The 22,261-nt window shown below is 42.7% G+C and overlaps 1 protein-coding gene across 35 annotated transcripts in view; it reads right to left on the minus strand.

The window, feature by feature from the left end:
• Positions 1-22,261, minus strand: part of FOXP1 (forkhead box P1) — a 499,998-nt gene that overhangs the window by 418,914 nt on the left and 58,823 nt on the right. For 25 of the 35 annotated variants that reach the window (XM_043551448.1, XM_043551444.1, XM_043551437.1 and 22 more), the window contains one exon: positions 18,142-18,272. The gene's annotated coding sequence lies outside the window, so the exon portion shown is untranslated. Of the gene's footprint in view, positions 1-14,013; positions 14,852-18,141; positions 18,273-22,261 lie in introns of all 35 variants that reach the window. The other 10 variants (XM_043551442.1, XM_043551439.1, XM_043551441.1 and 7 more) reach the window with 2 other exon arrangements.

Here is a 22,261-nt window from a genome sequence, read left to right on the forward strand (position 1 = left end):
ATGAGCAGAGTATTCTATCCCCACTGCCAGCCCCTGCTAGGGCTTGCTAAAGAGGTGGTATTATTATTAATCAGACCCATAGCACTAGAGGTTAGGGTGCTCTATAGATCGTGTAGATTAAGTTCTTGATTCGCAGAACTTTTAAAATGTTATTCAGCTTAATGATTTCTAAGAAGGGGCAGAAAAAACCCCTTTGCTAGTGCCCGGGGGTGAGGAGGTCAGATCCCCTCCCCTATATAGGGGGACAGGAGAGGGCAAGGGAAGTCCTGATTACAGCATTTTAACAAATGCACTTAGACAAAGCATTTTAAACTGTCACCAAAGATTAACAGGAACTACCAGGCAGACCAGAGCAATGGTCTATATATCTCTGTAACCTGTATTTTAACCGTGTCCAGAATCAGATGCTTCAGAGGAAGGGGTAAGAAAACCCTTTGTAGACAGCTGTTTATGAAATAACCTGCACATAAGGGAGGATGCATTCTAACCCCTTCAGTTAGAGGCTGACTTTGTCCTGAAGCATGTGGGTTTCTATCCCTTCTAGCTTTAAACAAGTTACATATTTAATGTAACTGTAGATGTTGATTATCCGAACACTTTTCATTCTTTTCTTCAAGCTCATCCACTTCTTGATCTCAACAACATGCAGTGGCCATCACTGATTCATTATGCAATGGCGGGAGGTGCGGGAGTATTTCCTTTCATCAATTAAAAAAAATCACTCTCTTTTAGTTTCATTGAATGGTCCTTTGTTCTTGTGTTATTAGAAAAGATAGCTAACAGCACCCTATTTACCTCCTCTATGCAGTTCATTAAATTGTATGCCTGGATCATTGCCCTTCTTATTCACCTCCTCTCTAAAACTAAACACTCCCAAGCTTTTCAATTTCTCCTTCGATGGAAGTCTCTCCAGACCAGTCCTTTTTGGTGCCAGTCTCTGCTCTGCCCTGCTCCACCCCACTCCCCCCTCCCAATTGTAGCTTGGACTTTTGTTTAATTTTAAGATAGGTTAATCACAAGCATTCCAGGCCATACCACTGATTTATCAAATGGCATTATAGATTTTCTGTCCCATTCTTTATACATGCTAACATTTTATTTGCTTTTTTTGCCTGCTGTTGCTCACTGAGGAGAAGTTTCCATTGAGTTGTGGCAGAGTGGCACTCGGGTCTTTTTCCCTGAGTGGTTGCAGTTCATTTAGAACCCAGCAACGTCTAGGAATACTTCAAACTATTCCTTCCAATGTGGATTACTTTGTATTTGTCAAAAGGGGAATCTCATATGACATCATGCTGCCATGTTCACCTAGCTTTTCTGAAGTCTCTCTAAAGTGCGATGGAATTAATCTCCCCCAAAATGTGACTACACCAGAAAATGAGAAGGGACAGGGAGTTATGAGAGAATGGTAAGAAGTCATGAGCAGACAGACCCCTAGACAAGGACGGAAAACAATTCTGCAAGACCAAAACTGGCTTTATTTGGTGGCCTTCAAGAGGGATGACTGCGGAAGTCTTTCTTAGGATAGGAAACCAGCTGTGTAACTGTGGAATCAAGGAGACCTGAGGAGCTTCTGCATGTTCTGCTACTAGATGAGTAGAGCTTAAGAGCTGAGCAAACCCCAGCTCTTCACTACCCCAATGATGGGGGTACCGAAAGAGCTAACAAAGCTAACCTATTAAACAAAAGATGTTAAAAAGGAGCACAAGAGATTTTAGAAAATTGGAGGAGAAGGTGCACATCTGATCAACATATTCTGATGTAAAGTGGTTTTATTTTTTCTATGCATTGCACTGCAGTTACATTCAGCTTAATTCTGCAGCTGTTCTGATGTCAATGGGAGGGCCATGCAAGGAGCAACTATCAAACCCCTCCCCCACAAAAAAACAAACAAACAAGAGACAAACCCACAGGCCATTTCTGCCAATAGAAACAAGGAATCATCAAAATGCAACTGGTTACAAGTTTCTGCAACAACGTATAAGACTCCCAACATGTGGCATGTAAGATAGCTGTTGCCATGGTAAACATGCATGTTTAGTGAAAAGTGTTAAATCTTGTATCAGAAGCTAAAGCAGCTGCCAAGACACGTTTTCACAAGTAGGAGAATTTTTGTCTTTTTAGAATGGAAGGTTTTTCAGCCGACACTGATTTTTCCCTAAATTAAGCTCCCCAGAAGGGAAGCCAATCGCACTAGGGGGGAGTCCAAACCCTGAATTACTCTACTCCTTTTCTGAATCATCAGCGAGTGTGTAAATGCTTTATAGTTCTTTAATAAATCAGATCTAGCTACACAAAATAATATTTCAGTGGCAAACTTAATGACCCCAGTAGGAGCACTCAAGGTATTTCAGATTCTAGCTACTGAAACGTCAAGGAGTAACTTTTCAAAATACTATGGGGGAGACAGGCCAGTCTTAAAAGAATTCTAAGTTTGACTTCCCTTGGCTAAGTTTTCACAAATGTTAAGATTCAATCCTGACCTCAAATATATGACCATATGTCTGAGGCCAAGGTAGAGACCATAGACAGGCAATGTCTTTTGCTTGCTTTTTGCTCACTGCTTTAAAGGCAACCTAGTATTTTTACCAAAATTCCAGGGGGAAAGAAGAGTTGATTACCCCAAAAGTGACAAAAAAAAAGTCTTTTGTTGCTCTGGTTAGTTTAAAAACTGTTGCACTGACGATGTTCTGAATTTCTTGCAAGGTTTGCAGGTACACATGCATATGCACTTCAAGCTACCAACCATTCTAGGAGTACATTTCAATTCCGTTTCCTCTAGGTATATTTCCCCATACTTGGAGAGCAAAATACCCGATTTTCAGTGGGAGATGAATTATTTCAGAATAAGGAAACATTTTATATTAATCAGCTCTAATTTAGACCAGTGTAAATCCGCAGTAACAAAACTCATACTAATGTACCACAGCAGAATTTGTCCCAAAATCTGAGCCGACTAGACAGAGAATATGACCTGCTCTGACGTTCTGCATCTGAAATTGAACACAAAATGGCAGCTACCTCATTGCTTATCCGGCATCCTCCTATCCATTTAACAGGTGTACAACACACAAAATACAACGACTTCCACTTACATGGCACCATGGAGGCCTTGAAAACAAAGGATCAGATCCTCAACTGGCATAAATCAAGGTAGCTCCATTGAAGACAATGGACCATCAACAGTTTACAATAGCTGAGGATCTGCCCCTTTGTCTGTAGCTTTCTTGACTTCTCTACATCTTCCATCTTCAATAACTAAACACTAGCTTTTGCCTGGGTCATTGCTCCTGTTGCAAGGACTTCCCTGACACATACCACGGGGCGGGAGGGGGGTCTACTAGTAACCTTTGGTGCCCCACCTAGGGGGAACTTGTGTTGCTCCCAACCGCCATATCACCAATTCCTGGACCTTCTCTTCAGATCTCCTCTCCTAAAGGTTTCCTGTTCCCTTTAGCCAGCAAGCCACTACTTAGCTCTTTCACTACTTTCCAACTCTCTCTTCAATTAAACTAGTCTACTACAGTACTTACATCTTCAGCACACAGTCTCTGCTTTTTTATTTCACACAACTCAACATTTTGTTTTCCTCTCTTCCGAAGTCTAGCTTTCCCTAAGATACTTTTTGTGGCAAACTACAGGAAGAACACAGCATTAATATGGGCACTGTCTTCTCAGAGCAGCCATTTGCTAATGTTGTAAGCACAACCAGGATATCAAGGTAGACTATACAGGAGTAGGCCCAAAAAATGCAGAGATCTAATGGAAAGCTTTATACTGCCAAGACCCGAGTTATGGGTTCTAGATTTCCCCTAAAACTGGGGGTGACATAAACCAGCCACACTAGAATACAAGAAATAAGCCATCACTTTGCCGTGCCAACAATAGCCTTTTCTGGTCTTCCTATAAGCTTATTCTTACCTTTTTAGGCTATTAGCCAAACGATAGGCTAAACTATTGATTTTTTCTTCTTTTAAAGAGAACATATTGACAATTAAAAACAGCTTTTACACAAGCACAATGTTTTTCTCTTTAAAAAAAAAATATGCATATCTGTACTACCATCATAATAACTGCAGCAGATTGACATGATATGATTGAGTATAATGGCTCCAAGGAGCCATTATGGTCGATCAGTAAATAATACACTTCTTAAATTGTCTAACTACATATTTACACTTGTCAACTTTCATACACTTCACTGACAGAACTGAAAAGAAATACTGTAAAAAAAAAAACCCGAAGAACATTAAACCACAAAAACATTACACAGAAGTAATGTTAAGGTTTGACTTAAACCCACAAAAACATGGAAATTCCAGGTTAAGGCCAAATCTCTACAAATGACACCATCTTTAACTCACTGAATGGTGCCTGAGTTTTTGTTGAAGTCTCCAAAAAGCGAGTAACTAAGCAATAAGGTACAAATAAGGTGGCCTTCAAAAGGGATGATTGCGGAAGTCTTTCTTTTCAATTTCTTTTCAATTTCAAAAGCCCATGTGTTATGATGGCTGAAGACACTTCAGGTGTACACTGAGCCACGGTGTGGAGTGTTTGTTGATCTTTAATGCACTGGAATCACATTGTCTGACACGACAATTATTCAAAAGGAAAGGGATTTTTTAAGCCAAAACAGAGGCTTTTTCCTGTATTTACTCAGGCTCAGTTCCCATTTAACTCAATGGGAATTAGTCTTTACTCATTCCTTACTCAGGAAAAAAGTCCCTATTGATTTCACTGGGAATTTTGCTGGCATAAAATACAGAGCAAAGGCCTAAGGATTTGATCTGAAACAGGACTGTTGTAAATTATTTAAAGTAAACCTGGAAGAAAAGCTTCCCTATCCCAAAGGGTAATTCCACATGGAAACAAATAGAAGGGCAATGTGTTTTTTTAAGGGGAAAATAATGAGGGTGGGGTTTCTTTCATTCATAAATTTTGTTTTCTCTTCTTCAGCTGTAGTCATTTTTTTTTCTCTGAACAGCAGCAGTTGTATTATTGCTTTTGTCAGCGCTTCAGTGGTAACAATAAAAAGCAAAAACCTCAGACATCATTTCTGACTGCAAGAAGGTCAGATCCTGTTGCCTCTCAAGTCAATTGGGCACGGACACTTTGATCATTCAGCTATGGGGCCATGCAAGTACCTGCCTAGATAGAAAAACAACTGCCACTAACTTCACCATGAAGAGAATCAGGCTCAAAGTACATCGTTCATATCAAAGGAACATAAAATGCTTCAAGGACTGCATTGTGTCCCTGAAGCAGGTTATCAAAAAAGCAGAGGGGTATCTCAGTCTTTTCCAAGGGGTATTCCCCTCATAAATAAGTCTAGGCAAAGATATGTGAGAGTTCAATCCATGAAGACCTAGAATAACAGGCCTGGGAAGCAGTACTGAAGGGACACATTCAAAAGGGCTGGCAGAGTGCCCACATCCATTGGAAGTTACCACTTGGTTTTATATTAAAAAACCCCTCAGCTACTTGATGATTGCCCAACCATGCTGAACGGATATTGCCCATAACTATTTACAACGGGAATTTTCCTGGCAAATAGTCCTCAGCTAAGTTTTTCATGTACTGAAATCAACAAACCAAACCAAACCAAACCAACAAACCAAACACTCTTAAAGCTCTGCTGGAAAGGAATACTAATGGAGTATAAAGGCATTTCAGCTGCATATTATCCCCCAAGGAGCTTTATCGGCATGATGGTATAATGACTGCGTCCCTGTGGGAGTAACTTAGGTCTCATATTTTCCTACTGAAGGAACCCTTCAGACCCCTTTCCAACCACGTTCAGCACAGTTCGGACGAAAGGGTCTTATCCTGCATTCCTTGAAGCCAACAGCAAAACTTCCAGTAGCTTCTACTAAGAGGGTAGCCCATGAGCAGCTCAGAGAACTTTCTCACGGAGTCAAACGTTCCTATGTTGTTTGCCCCATGTCTGTGTATTTTAAGCCATGGTATGACAACGTCTACCAAACTGTGCTGCATTTCTACCACTGTGTGACTGACCTATCGGGGTACAATCCAGACCAATGAGTAACTGCATCACCCAGCCCCGTAACCTGGGGTGCCCTTGACAAGCCTTGCTGCTTACAAACAGTCTCCAGCAGGTGCACCACTCCCAGCTATGTCTGTGTGTGTGCTGCAGCCAGCCACACCTAGGCTCTTACCATCCTTAAAAATTACCACAGGGTGACCCTAACGCACTCCTGGTCTCAGATTTCCCCCCCAGAAACGTATGTCCTGTACTGCCCAGCCCTCTCCTGGAAAGTATGAATATATTAAGTCCATTATTTCTTTAAGGGAATAATATCCACACAACTTGTTACCGTAAACGGAGTTACCCACACACTTCAACTTGAACACACTGGATTAGATAAAACAACAGAACAAGTTTAGTAACTACAAAGAGAGATTTTAAGTGAGTACAAGCAATGAGACATGAAAGTCAGAAATGGTTACCAGAAAAGTAAAAGGTAAAATGCCTTTTAGTGCCTAACTCAATAAACAATATTAGATTCAAAGCGAAGCTCTCTTCCCACATGCTTACACAGTCTTACTGACCAAACTCTTCAGGCCAGGACCCCTCCCCCCCAGAGTCCAACAGCTGCTTCCTTTGTCTCTTCAGGTGCTCTGAATGCGATGGGCAGGGAGAGTAAGAGGGGTCCCTTGGGACGTTTGCCTCTCCTTTTTATAGTTACAGTCCCTCTCTTGAGAAACTTTTCCAAGAGACAAAGTCTATGTGGAAGGATGTTCCCTACTGTTTTTTTCTACCTGTTTGAACTTCCTTTGTCTTCCCTTGCTGCTTGATGATTCTGTTTACTGCTTAAATGCAAGTTAAGCAGAGCATACATTCCTTTGGCCCGGTCTACACTATGAGTTTATGTCGGATTTAGCAGCATTAAATCCGAATTAACCCTGCACCCGTCCACACAACGAAGCCATTTTTCCCAACATAAAGGGCTCTTAAAACCGATTTCTGTACTCCTCCCCAACGAGTGGATTAGCGCTGAAATCGACATCACCATTTCGAATTAGGGTTAGTGTGAACGCAATTCGAAGGTATTGGCCTCCGGGAGCTATCCCACAGTGCACCGTTGTGACCGCTCTGGACAGCACTCTGAACTCCGATGCACTGGCCAGGTGTATAGGAAAAGCCCTGGAAACTTTTGAATCTCATTTCCTGTTTGGCCAGGCGAGCTCATCAGCACAGGTGACCATGCAGTCCCAGAATCGAAAAAGAGCTCCAGCATGGACCGAACGGGAGGTACTGGATCTGATCGCTGTGTGGGGAGAGGAATCCGTGCTATCAAAACTACGTTCCAAAAGACGAAATGCCAAAACATTTCAAAAAAAATCTCAGAGGCCTTGAGGGACAGAGGCTACATCAGGGACACAACACAGTGCCACGTGAAACTTAAGGAGCTCAGACAAGCGTACCAGAAAACCAAAGAATCAAACGGACGCTCCGGGACAGAGCCCCAGACATGCCGCTTCTACGCTGAGCTGCATGCAGTTCTAGGGGGGGCCGCCACCACTACCCCACCTCTGTCCGTGGACTCCAAGGATAGGATACTCTCCACCATGGCTGAGGATTTTGCAAATGGGGAAGATGAGGAGGACAACGAGCTTGAGGAGAGCACACAGCACACCGTTTTCCCCGACAGCCAGGATCTTTTTATCACCCTGACTGAAATACCCTTCCAACCCAACGAAGCCGGAGAAGGGACCTCTGGTGAGTGTACCTTTTTAAATATAATACATGTTATAAAAGCAACCATTTTTTAATGATTAAGTAGCCCTGAGGACTTGGGATGCATTCGTGGCCAGTACTGCTACTGGAAAAGTCTGTTAACGTGCCTGGGGACGGAGCGGAAATCTTCCAGGGACATCTCCATGAAGCTCTCCTGGAGGTATCTAAAAGCCTTTGCAGAAGGTTTCTGGGAACAGCAGCCTTATTCCGTCCTCTAAGGTAGGACACTTTACCACGCCATGCTAGTAGCAAGCAATCTGGTATCGTTGCATGACAAAGCCTGGCACCGTATGGTCCCGGTGTTTGCCGGCATTCAAGCAACATCCATTCTTTATCTCTGTGTTATCCTCAGTTAGCCATGCGGTGGGAGGGGGGGGCTATTGGCGCTGAGCTGTTCACGTTTGGCTAGCAGGGATCTTCCCTGATACCAGCCAGGCGCTGGGGGGAGGGGAAAAGCCATCATCCCAGAGAATTGGATGGGGGGAGGGGTTTAGTTTGGTTTCTGCTGCTGCATGTTAACAGGAAAACTGCAGCAGTAAATGGCCAACTCAACAGGCTTTGCTTGGTATGGGAAAGGAGGGGGCTGCTGTTATGAAGGTTGCAGAAGCTGAAAGACTATTGCTTACCATGGCCGCCTGCAAGCTGAATTCTGTTGCCCGGCCCTGCGTGTATGATCTCTAACACCAAAGCCGCAGGCATTCAATATAAGATGCAAAATGCGACCTTGTACCAAAAATTACATGTGCTATGTAATGTGAATAGTGTTGTTCACTGTGAAAGAGTATAGCCATTGTTCTGTAAAATGTATCTTTTTAAAATACTTCACTCCCTTTTTTCCTCCAGCAGCTGCAAATGTTTCAAGCCCCCCTCCTCCATCCCAGAGGCTATCTCAGATAAGGAGGTGAAAAAAAAAAACGCACGCGCGATGACATGTTCTCTGAGCTCATGCAGTCATCTGGCACCGACAGAGCTGTGTGGAGGGACACAATAGCAGAGTACAGGACGGTGGCTGATGAACATGAGGAGAGGTGGCAGCAGGAAGATCAGAGGAGGCATGAGGAAACGCTGGGGATACTGCGGGATCCAACGGACATGCTCTGGTGGAGGTTCAGGAATGGCAGCAGGATCACAGACTGCTGTTGCAGCCCCTACTTAACCGCCCTCCCGCCTCCCCAAGTTCCATAGCCTCCTCACCCAGACGCCCAAGAACGCGGGGGGGAGGCTCCGGGCACCCAACCACTCCACCCCAGTGGACAGCCCAAGCAACAGAAGGCTGGCGTTCAACGAGTTTTAAAGTGGCCTTTTCCTTCCCTCCGACCCTTCTCCCACACCCCACCCGGGCTACCTTGTGAGTTATCCCCCTATTTTTATAATCAATTAATAAAGAATACATGTTTTTTAAACGATAGTGACTTTATTTCCTTTGCAAGCAAGCTGTGATCAAAGGCGGGAAGCTTACAGGAAATTAGAGTCAACCAAGGGGGCGGGTTTTCATCAAGGAGAAACAAACAGAAGTGTCACACAGTACCCTGGCCAGTCACGAAACTGGTTTTCAAAGCTTCTCTGATGCACACCGCTTCCTGCTGTGCTCTTCTAACCGCCCTGGTGTCTGGCTGAGTGTATTCAGCGGCCAGGCGATTTGCATCAACCTCCCACCCCGCCATGTCTCCCCCTTACTCTCACAGAGATTGTGGAGCACACAACAAGCAGCAATAACAATGGGAATATTGGTTTCACTGAGGTCTGAGCGAGTCAGTAAACTGCCCCAGCGACCCTTTAAACGTCCAAATACACACACTACCACCATTCTGCACTTGCTCAGCCTATAGTTGAACAGCTCCTGACTACTGTCCAGGGTGCCTGTGTACAGCTTCATAAGCCAGGTCAATAAGGGGTAGGCTGGCTCCCCAAGGATAACTATTGGCATTTCAACATCCCCAACAGTTATTTTCTGGTCTGGGAAGTAAATCCCTTCCTGCAGCCGTTTAAACACACCAGAGTTCCTGAAGACGTGAGCGTCATGAACCTTTCCCGGCCATCCCACATTGATGTTGGTGAAACGTCCCTTGTGATCCACCACTGCTTGCAGCACCATGGAAAAGTACCCCTTGTGGTTTATGTACTGGCTGCCCTGGTGGTCCGGTCCCAAGATAGGGCTATGCGTTCTGTCTATAGCCCCACCACAGTTAGGGAATCCCATTGCAGCAAAGCCATCTAGTATGACCTGCACGTTTCCCAGAGTCACTACCTTTGATAACAGCAGCTCAGTGACTGCGTTGGCTACTTGCATCACAGCAACCCCCACAGCAGATTTGCCCACTCCAAATTGATTCCCGACTGACCGGTAGCTGTCTGGAGTTGCAAACTTCCACAGGACTATTGCCACTCGCTTGTGAACTGTGAGGGCTGCTCTCATCTTGGTATTCTTGCTCTTCAGGGCAGGGGAAAGCAAGTCACAAAGTTCCATGAAAGTGCCCTTACGCATGCGAAAGTTTCGCAGCCACTGGGAATCATCCCAGACCTCCAACACTATGCAATCCCACCACTCTGTGCTTGTTTCCCGGGCCCAGAATCGGCATTCCACGGCACGAGCTGCCCCATTAACACCATGATCTCCAAATTGCGGGGGAACGCAGTTTTAGAGAAAAGTGTGTTCATGTCCTCATCACCGCGCTGCCGTCACCTCCTCGCCTGGTTTTTCAGGTGCTGGTTCTGCATACGCTGCACAATAATGCAAAAGGTGTTTACAATGGTCATAACTGCTGTGGTGAGCTGAATGGGCTCCATGCTTGCTGTGCTATGGTGTCTGCTCCTGCTCGGGCAATCCAGGGAAAAGGGCGCGAAACGATTGTTTGCCGTTGCTCTGGCGGAGGGAGGGGTGACTGACAACACGGCTTACAGGGTTGGCTTACAGGGAATTAAAATCAACAAAGGGGATGGCTTTGTGAGAAACAGAATGGTCCCCTAAAGGATAGAACTCAAAACCTCAAGGATAGAACTCAAAACTGGGTTTAGCAGGCCATTGATTTCACGGCAGGAGGGAGGAGAAAATGAATACAAAACAAATCTGGTCTATTTCTTGTTCTGATCCACTTCATCTATCTTTATACATCTTGCTGGCAGCAGACTGTGCAGTACGACCACTAGCCATCGTCATCTCCTGGGTGCTCGGCAGAAGACAGTGCAGTATGACTGCTGGCCATCATCTTCTGCTGGCTGCAGATTACAAGAGTGCATAGCTGGTAGGACTGAATCGCCATGAGACGAAACTTAAAAGGGAAATGACCTGGCTGAGTCACTCCCATGTTTACCCAGGCGCCCCTGACCTCATCGAGGTCGGTTAAAAGAGCACCCAGGACTACGTCAACGGCTACCAGTCATACTGCACTGTCTGCTGCCAAAAGGCAATAAACTGTTGCTGCATAGCAATGCAGTACCGTGTCCTCCAACACCCAGGAGACATACGGTGACGGTTAGCTGAGCAAGTTCCATGCCTGCCGTGGTATGGCGTCTGCACAGATAGCTCAAGAAAAAAGGCGCAAAACGATTGTCTGCCCTTGCTTTCACGGAGGGAGGGATGGAAGGGGGGCCTGACGATATGTACCCAGAACCACCCGCGACAATGTTTTAGCCCCATCAGGCACTGGGATTTCTACCCAGAATTCAAATGGGCAGTAGAGACTGCGGGAACTGTGGGGTAGCTACCCACAGTGCAATGCTCCGGAAGTCAATGGCTGCCTCGGTACTGTGGACACACTCCGCCGACAACATGCACTTAGAGCATTTGTATGGGGACACACACATAATCGACTGTATAAAAACGCTTTCTACAAAACCAACTTCTAAAAATTCAACCTAATTTTCGTAGTGTAGACAAGGCCTTTGTTTAGATCAGACCTGTTTGCCAACTTCTGTTTGGGCAAGGCTGTGGGGTTTAGAACATGTGTTAATGACATCATACAGGGGAATCTTAACTCCACACACAATGTTGCCACACATACGTTTATCAGGACAATACTGACTAGCAAATTATGAGTTTTCAATAATACCTGACATAACATACTTTGTACAAAGATTACTACAATAGTGTGTAGGGTGTGAAGACAGGGATAAATTCTGTCAGTGACCACAGTCTCCTCTGACCTGACATGGTGGTTCTCTGTCATGTGAATGTCCTGGTGGGAGCAGTTATCCATCTCTTAAGGGCACCTGAATTAATATAGGCTACAAAGGAGAATTTTTGTCTTTTTCAAATGGAAAGTTTTGCAGTTGACACTGATTTTTCCCTAAAATAAGACTTGCATATTTGTAAGACTCAGCTTACTGGTTGCAAACTTGGATTTTCCTGATAAATAAAGGCTGGTGGTCATGGCGGAAGTCTATTTTGATGCCCTCTCCCACTTTAGTTTTCCTGGGATTCACTACAGCTGCCATGGCTTATACTAAAAAAATGTCACAGGTCAAAAGGGAATTTGTAACAAAGGTCGCATCGGAAGGGCTCATCCCTCCATCAACCAAAGGTATTTAGTAAGGCTACTGAAGGCCTCTGCTTGTTGACCTTCCTAACACCAGGCAACCAAAGGGCTCACTAGACAGAAGTGCTCCCAACTGAAAACAAAGAATGTTCTCAAAGGCTTAGTTGACTGATATAAAGAGGGAAATTGGAGGTAGAATTCCTGGAGATAATATAACTTACAGCTTCTGAAAGTCTGGAAAGTGTCAAGATTATCACATTCCTCAGGGCACCCTCATACAGGTACTGTCAAACAGGTGCCAGAAGAAAGTCAACCTGAAGGCACAAGCACATTCTCAGGACGAAGAAGAGCAGGCTAGGTCCAGAGGCAAAAAGCCTCAGGGAAGATAGATCCTTAAGAAGAGCCGGCTTCAGAGCCCAGCTGCTGTGTCAGCCTCTGGCCAACAGGCATCCAGTAACTGTGAACCTCCACTCCCCTTCTAGCTGCTGGAAGAGAGAAACAGCTTTCCGTTTTCTCTCCCCTTTGCAACTTCCTGGCTGCTGTTGAAAAAATAGGAGTCTAACTTTCTCCCAGCCCCCTGACTGCTGGGAGAGGGTGTGGAGAAGATGTTTCTGCTACATTACTCCTTCCACAGTCCCCATTTCCTTGGGCCCTCCCACCTCCATGAGAAACACCAGTGTCCACCACTTTTGCTGTTTATAGCTTTATTGGGCAATAGTGTGAAGTGGAATGGATTTACAGCTGTCACTGCTGCGCAGAGGCACTTCTAAACAGCAAGAATAAAACAGTCTTGTCAGTTTCATTCAGCCACCACTTGGCAAAGCTTGAGCAGCAGGAGAGCTACCGGAGATGCTTATTTGCAGACTCAGGAACAAAGCATTACTTTATATTTGGTAACTTTTCGTCACAGCCATGGGAGGGAGGGGGGGCTACAATTTCTTTTAAAAAAGATACTTAAATGCTGCTGAAATTGGTGCCTCAGGCCCCCACGCTAGCAAGAGAAAGCATTTAATTTGCTACTGGAGGGTGGATTTTTCCAGCTCTGGTTTGAAACAATTCAAAATACTTGTCTTTATTATGTCCTGTTCCCTATATGCCATTTCAGATATGACAGTGCCAAAAGGAAATAATAAAAACTGATGGAAATAAATCAGACTAGGGTTAGAAATGTTAAATATACTTTCTCTAGTGTCCTAAGCTACTCCCTGATATTTAGCATTAGGTCAGAGAATAAATATTAACTCTCAATTGTGTGCCTCCATACCGTCATGACTTCTATGCCTGGGTGGGGACTACTTTCCACCAATCAGAATGCAGGCCGCTCTGAACCCTCCAGACTGCCGAGGCTTTCAATACCTTTGCATTTTAACCCAAGATTCCAAGAACTTTATGTATTACATCCTTTAGCAGACAGATTTTCTATGTTGAATAAAACATCCTGTTACTTCCAATATACAATTTCAGTTATGAAATTAACACAGAAAACTCAAACAACATTCTTGTTCTAATACGTTATTGTTTTATTAAAAGTTTGTCATATATACTATGAGTAAATACAAAAGTTTATAATGGTACATGAGTTTTACTTTGCCAGTTCCATTTTGGCCACGATTCAGCAAGGTACTTTGGCATACGCCTACCTTTAAGCATTTGTAATCCCACTGATTTATGGAATCATTCAGGTGTTTAAAATGTAAGCACATGCTTAAGTAGCTTGCTGAACTGGGGTCTTTGCTAGGGGCCATACAACTAAACCTCTGCTCACCACTTACAATCTACTACCTTCACAGGCAGATATGTGCATGAAATAATTCCGTTAGCAGGCTCATAGGAAGAATGGAAAACATCTACATCAAAGCAGATTTAACTGGGAAACTGTTGTAAGAAAATAAATACAGTCACAACAAAGTTAGGTCTCGTTCTAATCCACTATCAAAAAATCTATATTCAGTTTTATAAATATAAAGCACTGAGATATAACATGAATTCAGCTAATAAGAAGGTTTATGATAGATCTTTCATTTTAAGCGTGAAAAGATTTCTATACTTAAAAGGCTCAAAATTCTCCTTTCTTCTAAGGATGAGAAATGCCCCTTGATGCCCCATCTCCTCCAGGACATAGCCACAGTAGAAATAATTTTCACAACTAATTTGTACATGAAGTAACACAGTTAACATTATCCAATGAATTTAGATCCACCTACACAGTATAAATATATCTAGATAAACTGTCACCTTCAGCAGAATTCATTAAAATAATGTTATATCTTCTTTGTTAAATGTAATTTTTTAATTGAAATTTAATCTTACCATATTATTTGGTAGATTTTTTAATTGACATTTGTAGTAATTAATTGGTAAGCATTACAGCTTTGTCTGAAGAATTTAAAACTAAATTTGACATAGAGATTGGCTGGCCACTGCTGTGAGGTGCCTGCTGGGAGCACTTCATCATCCTCTGAGCCCCTCCTGCAGATCATAGGTGGGGGACGATGGTCTCTTTCTTACAGTCATGAATTACATTACTAATATTCCATTACCACCACGCAAATGTCATGTTAATTTCTGATCATCATCAAGTCAAACAATGGTTTCCATGCTGGCAACTAGCCAATTAGCTCTGTGGAAAAATATTCAGGCAATTATATAACTTAAATTAGGTTAAGGACTCAAGAGAAAGCAAAATAAATGCTTTGAAAATACTTCGGAGATAAAATGTAAGTTGACACTTTCTCTGTGTGCTATAGTCGATGTTATACAATCTGATAGGCAGCTGCCAACATTCATAACTGTTTATTAAATCTAGCTTCTCCTTATGGTGGCATCTAAGATCTGTAATTTTACCAATATTAGGTTCATTGTGTTATGAAAAAGACCAAAATACTTAGGATCATCCACACTAGCTTATAAAACATATTATGTAGTATATTAAATTGTTAAAATTACTTTTCCCCCCAAGTAGAAAAGTTTCATGGATAGAAAGTTTGAGCAGAACAAAGTGTTTCTTGAGCCACTGGTGTCTTGCAGTAGTAGGGGAGACAGATAGCACTTTTGTCCTAGAAGAACGTGCTGTTAAGACCTAGCCCAACAGCTGATTGGTTGTCCCCCATACTCCGATGCAGGAGAACCAAGTTGAACTTCTGGTCTCAGGGCTGCATCCCAACTCTGTTCCATGGATATATGCTAGTATAACTCCACTGACTTCGGTAAATTTACTCCTGATATACACACTAGTGTGAGTATGACTAGAAACAGAGCTATGATCCCTTGCTTCCCTGCCAACAAAGGAGCACTGTAAACTATATGAACCCCTACAAATAACTAAGAACCAGTTATGAAAGACCCAGTTATGAAAGTGATATCCCATCTAGACTTCCTTGTTTGGAATAACGGTAGCTATGATGTAGATGATGGCACCCCTTCCTACATGGGGGGTGGGGAGGTCTGCTCTGAATGCTCATAAAATACATTAACTCTCTAAGGCATTGCTTCTCAAGCTCTCTTATGTGGGGGACCAGCAATTTTTTCCCCCCAATGTGCGCGCAAACCGGCAGCCGATGGCTCGCGGACTGGCACCAGTCCATAGACCACCACTTTGAATAGCACTGCTCTAAAGGATGCTAAGTAGCTGAAAAGAAAAGTAGCAGTTTTATAACTCTCCAATGAGCTTGGGGTTCAGAACACCGAACTCCATTGGTGAAGCTGTGTAAAACCTTGCTGAAAATCCAGACTTTAAGCACCAAACCATTATTTTGATTTGTTCTGTTCCTAAGTCAATTTATTGGGCAAGCATGGTTATCTCCAATTTAAAAAACTTATACAGCACCAATTTCTTGACTTTAAAAATTCGTAACGATGAGCAATTTGTTTAAATCTTTCCCATCTCTTTCAGTCTCATTTTCTTATGCCTTGCAATAAGGCAATTCACTGTTCTGGCTGCTTGCCCCAGATGACCTTTGCCTGCCATAAAATAGTACACAAGTAGAAGCTATGCTTTAAAAAAAGAACTCTTCTCTTCCAAAGGCTTTAAGTATTCAGTCAACACAATTAGCAGGAATCACATTTTGTTACTCAATAAGCTGGAAAGTTCTAAAATCTACGGGCTGTGAATGAATTCTTGACATCATCATGAAGGCTCAACATGGGGAAAGCAGCGATAGATATATGTAAAGGTGGATCTTACTGCAACAGGGGAAAGGACTGTTCCTCATAGCTGTCCTCTAGCGGCTGCTGAACAGGAAGATGGAAAAAGCAAGTCACCCTTACACCAGCCCCACCACAGTACACTGCCAGGCAACTTTCCACCCTTAGATAGAATTCTGGGAAAGGCGTTAACACCACATTGATATAACAATATTACTAAGGGAAAAAATATCTTCCACATACCTATACAAGTTTTCTATGCATGCTTTATTGGAAACTAAATTAACTAACTAGCATCATCACTCAAGTCAATAGACCAGTTTGCTATGGAGCACGGAGGAATTTCTTGCCCAGCTAGACATCACTGGAGAAATCTGGAATTTTAGGATCTTGGTCACATTAGCAAGGTTGGTAATTCATATATGAAGGAACTGGTAAGAAATCTCTCTCTCACTCTCTCTCTCACGCACACATACACTTTCAATTGCCATATGGGTTTATTCAACTGTTTACTATACCAGTCGGTAAAAATTGAGCAGTTATTATAATCTTGCTAAATGACATAGTAATTATGCTACCTCTGGAAAAAAAGAAAAAAGCACAGAACCTTTTAAAAAAATTCACAATTCACTGATGTGTGAATTTCTGTGTTTTCATAATCTTTGAATGGAAATGGGTTTCCTAATATACAGAGGGATATTATTAAACATGTGCCAGAAACCCAAATTTATTTTCAAGAAACAATTTATATCCCCATCTCCAATGCAATTTAATTATTCATATTTCCTGATTTTAAAAGCCTCCTTATTCGTATCCTTTAATTTTCTTGCAAATAAAATGATTCCTGTTCTCCTGACTTGTTCTTGTCTCCATCCCGCCCAGTTCATAAGTAAAAGGCGGGACATGCCATGTGAGTGATCTCAGTTTGTCAGTGACTTTGGAACCCTGTTCTCCAGGCTGGTGGAGCTGCGGGGAGGAATTCAGAGTACTAGCTCCGACACTCTTTCTGCACCAACCATCCAGCCAGTTCATGAGAGCTGAACTGATAGCCCAGTCCCAAAAGGGGCCTAACCAGATTACTAGACAGCTACACGTAAGGGGTCACAAGGGGGACTGCATATGGACAGTAACAGGGGCAAATGGCAACATTACATTAATAGAGGAACAGACACACACACACCCTCACCCCCACCCACCCACCAGTTGTCCAGGCTGGATCGTGCACGTCGATGGAGAAGCCAAGCTTGGTATCTAGGGTTTCACCTTGAACAATGGAAAACTTTGTGCTACGGGATGCCAAGCTAACAAGGCAGGAGTATGTGATAAGACAGCTCTTTTGTGTACCAGTGACACCATTTTGTCACTGGGATATAAGCGAGGCAAAACAGTGATAGCTAATTGTTTTCTGGTTTTGGCTCCTTTGGAAGCAGAGCAATAATTATGCCATGGAAAAAAGGCCTCTATATATATCCATATTTAATTGTGACGTTCAGTGCCTGCAAAGCCATGCTTAGACCATGCCTATCAACACGGTTTCAGTTTTTCGCATTACCTGTTTATACCAACCCCATCACCAAAGATCTACAACAGCTTGCATTTTCATGTAAGCTTTGGGTTTTTTTTTCTATTATTAAATCAGATTCTTATATATTATACAGCAGAAAACTATTGACATATTTTTAAGCACAAAACAATGCTAAAAAACAAAAGCATACCAAGTAACAAGGGGAAAAAAAAATTACTACAGACTTGGGTTAGTTGACTCACCAGTTTTACTTGTGGGTATCACACATATTCACTCATGGCTCAGGGCAAATCTGGCAAGGGATCAAAACCCCTACCATGGGAAACATGTTCGGAAGCTGGAATCACTCAGAAAGTGGTTCTCAGGCGATTGACTGAAAGACAAAAACATGTTTTAAAACTTCACTTAGCTAGAACTAAGCCCAAGCCCACCACTTCTCTGAACTTGAAAACAAAGAGGAAAGTATAAATGCTGGAGGTGGGGAAAGCCCCCTATTAAAATATTCTTGCAATAAATCAAATGTTATTGTGTCATATAAAGATCTTTTTTCGCTATAAATAAAATTGAAACTTTTAAGGCAGGAAGGCAGCATTTTTTAAAAGGTGCTATTATTTCAAGTATCTAATTTCCTCTGCTGATTTATAAGTTTATGTTCATTTTCAATACCAAAATTAGTCAACACCCTAGCAGATACTCTGTTCGAAAACACAGTACCGTTTCAGGGATTTTAACCTACTTCATTATCAAAATGAAACAGGGTCACTGAGTTTGTCAGATATTTATCCTCCCTTTGCTCATTTCATCCTGACAAAACCTTAACAAAACAAAATCTCTTTAGCAATAATCTTTCTTCTAAGGAAAAACATGTAAAAAACTATTTGATGCTGGGGGGGAGGGGAGAAGAAGAGGAGAGGTAAAACTTGCACACAGGATACTTCAGCAGTTAAGAAAATACAAATTTGAATTTTTCCCCGGCTAACAGTAACATATTTGAGTTTAAGCTTGGCTCTAAGGATGCTGTTTACTGTACACACTAACTAAACAGTCATTTTACTAATAGAGTTACTTTGAAATCACTCTGTATCTTCTTCATTAACAAAGCGTCTTGTCCAGGCTGGGTAAAATCCTACTGTCCTGGACCATGGTCCAAAGAGAAGCATTATTTGGGTCTCATGCATGTGATTAACTGCTGTCCTGAATTAATCACATGCTTAAATCCCATTGGCTTCAATGGGACTTAAGCACCCGCCTATATACACTACATGGAAATAAGGTGTAAATTGTTAACAGTGAGGGTAATTAATCTTTGGAACAAATTTACCACAGGTTGCGGCAGAGTCTCCATCACTGGCAATTTTTAAATCAAGGCTGGACTTTTTCTAAAAAAGATCTTCTCTAGGAATTATTTGGGGGACATTCTATGGCTTGTGTTATATAGGTGAGACCAGATGGCCACACTGACCCCTTCTGGCCTTGGAATGCATAAGTCTATTATTATTATTTTTCCTGAATCAGGGCCTGGGCAAGTGAGAATGTCAGCTTTACGGCCCAACTGGTAAGACTAGGTGAGTGACATCAGGCAGAGCAGAACTGATCTGCCAGCCAGAGGAAGGGGGTGTGAGGGACTGAATGGACTAGGGGAGAGAATTCTGCCTTACGTGGTGCATGTAGTACCTCAAAAGAGAGATGCCCACCTGTCATGGCTATCGTCATCCATTTCTACCTCTGACTACAGCTGCTCTGGCGGCTCCCAGGCATTCCCTGGGCCGTATCGGATGTTGCCGGGGCAGCAGCATGACCCCAGCTTTCAAATATTCATGTGTTTATTTTGGCAGGCTGCCAAGTTTTCCCTCTCTCAAACTTGAAGAAGAGCTCTGTGTAAGCTCGAAAGCTTGTTTCTTTCGCCAACAGAAGTTGGTCCAATAAAAAACACATTACCTCAACCTCTTTGTCTCTCTAATATCTTGGGACCAATGAGGCCACAACTACACTCCAAATCAAGTTTTCCTAAGGCACATCTGAAAGTTTTTATATCAACAATACCTGAATGGAACATCATGGGACCCAAAAAAAAAGAAAAAAAAGGTACTTCTCTAACCAAAGGGATTTCTCTTTTCCCTGCTGCAAAAAGTATTAGAGCTTCCATTTCTCATATAAAATGCATGGAAGCAGAAAACGTGTTACATTGTCCAGAAAGGTTCCTATTACTAGATGGCTCTAGAAAACATGACTAGACCCAAAAGTTTGTTCGCCACCACTTACACTAAACAGGACCTAGGTTTCAGACACTCAGAAATACTCTGCAATACCTGCAGGCCAAAAGTGACCTTAATCTTAGATCAAGCTATATTTTTATACACGTTTTCAAGATTTCTTAAGGAAGTATTTCAGAAATGCCTAGGAAAGCTAGGTTTATTATGGAGCCTGTTGGATACACTGATGGGTCTGTAGTTGAGATAGAGCCTACATGCACTGGGTTTGTGCAGGATCTCTCAGGCTCCTGTTACCATAATAGCTGAGCACCTCACAACCTTCAGTGTATTTTATCTCCCACCCCCACCACCTCTGAAGCAGGAAAGTTCTATTATCCCCATTATACAGATGGGGAACTAAGGCACAGAGAGGCTAAGTAACCTGCCCAATGTCGCAAGAAGCTGGTGTGGATCAGGGACTTGAACTCATGTCTCCCAAGTTCTAGGCTAGTGCCCTAACACCAGATCATCTCTCTACTGCAGAGCCCATGTCTAGAGACAGAATCCAAGAGGTCTCATATTTCCCACCTATGACCTGAAATCTGGGACAGTTGCTGGTTTCATATAGGTTATTTTTATTTCCCTTAGGAGCATGGGGATCTAGATACAAGAGAACACAACAGAACTGCTTGGCCTGAATTTAGTTGGTGCAGCAGTGAAGACAGACTGGTCAAATGGTGCACAGGCCAAGATCCTCAGGTTATTGTGCACATCGTCCACAACCTTGAACCCAACAAAAATTAACTTCAGAGGCTTAAAATTTATTTTTAAAGACATTTTGAAAATGTTACTATTTAAGTTCCAAGAGAGATTATGCTCTTGCTTGGGCTGTGGAAGAAAATGCAAGTAATTTCAGAAGGTCCCCCCCCACATACATTAAGCTGGGAGTCAGGCCAGAACCCTGGAGGTAAACATGCTCATTAATTATTTTCATTGTGGTAACTCCAAGAGGCCTCAACCAGGTTGACACCATTCAACACCAGGCATTGCACAAACATATGAAGCAGACATTTGAAAACCCCACCCGCAGTAAACAGTCTCTGCTCAAAGAGCTTGCCTTCTGAAAAGGACAAGACATAACAGTAATCCTTGCCCCCACTGAAGTCAATGGGAGGTTTTGCCACTGATGTCATTGAGGCCAGGATTTCACACAGAATATTCTGGAATGTGTGCACCATTCATAGATGTTATAAGCCAATCAGTAGCAGCAATCACAGTAAATCGCAACAAGCTACCTGCCCAGCTGTTAGCAGAAGTCACTATTCTGTGCGCATCACAGCGGAGCAGAGCTTTAAGGAAGGATATGAAGGAGGAAGAGGCTGATAAGCAGGGAGATCCCCTCCTCACCCCCATGCTTGTGGAGCAGTCTGGGACAGTGTTTGTGAGAGAAACAGACAACTGGGGAACTGTGGTTAGCACACTAGGGTGATCAAAATATCACCACCAGTATATGCCTACCTCCTGTTTGGAATATGTGGCAAAGCCACCACATCATCTCCTTTCCAGGATATTGCTCCTGAGGGAAAGACTCTTCTCATTATGTTCCAGTGGCAGCTGCTGGGGCACAAGCAATCCTATCTCCCGACCCTAGCTGGATTTTCACTAAAATCAGCTTTTGCTCAAAAAAGCCTGAAACTATATTTGATGTTAAGTTTCTACATCCTGATTAAAGGTGGGACTTTAATCCTTTTTATGCTCCATTGCCCTTTAAAGTGTATCAGCTGCAATGAAATCACATTAGACTATTTTATCCAATGATTTTTCTCTCAGCCACACTATGCGCGCGCGCACACACACACAAAATTTTGTATACCAATTTTCAATGTACCCCTCCAAATAAATAAAATTGTATGTGTACACAATTTTTTTAAAATAAGTTTTAAATTACAGTAAGTCATCTTTCCACCAATTAAGCTGTGAATACATCCCACCATTCTCAGTATTAAGCAAGAAGTACAATAAATTAAAACATTAAAATATTTCAAAGAAGATACTGGGAGTGCTGAAACATTAATTGTGCCATATACAATCTGTTTTCACAGGGATTTAAAAAAACATCATTACCACCCTGGGTACCATTGGAAAAAAGATTAAAACCATCACCCCTTCC

This window comes from Chelonia mydas, chromosome 7 (genome assembly GCF_015237465.2).
Source record: "Chelonia mydas isolate rCheMyd1 chromosome 7, rCheMyd1.pri.v2, whole genome shotgun sequence".
NCBI lineage: Eukaryota > Metazoa > Chordata > Testudines > Cheloniidae > Chelonia > Chelonia mydas.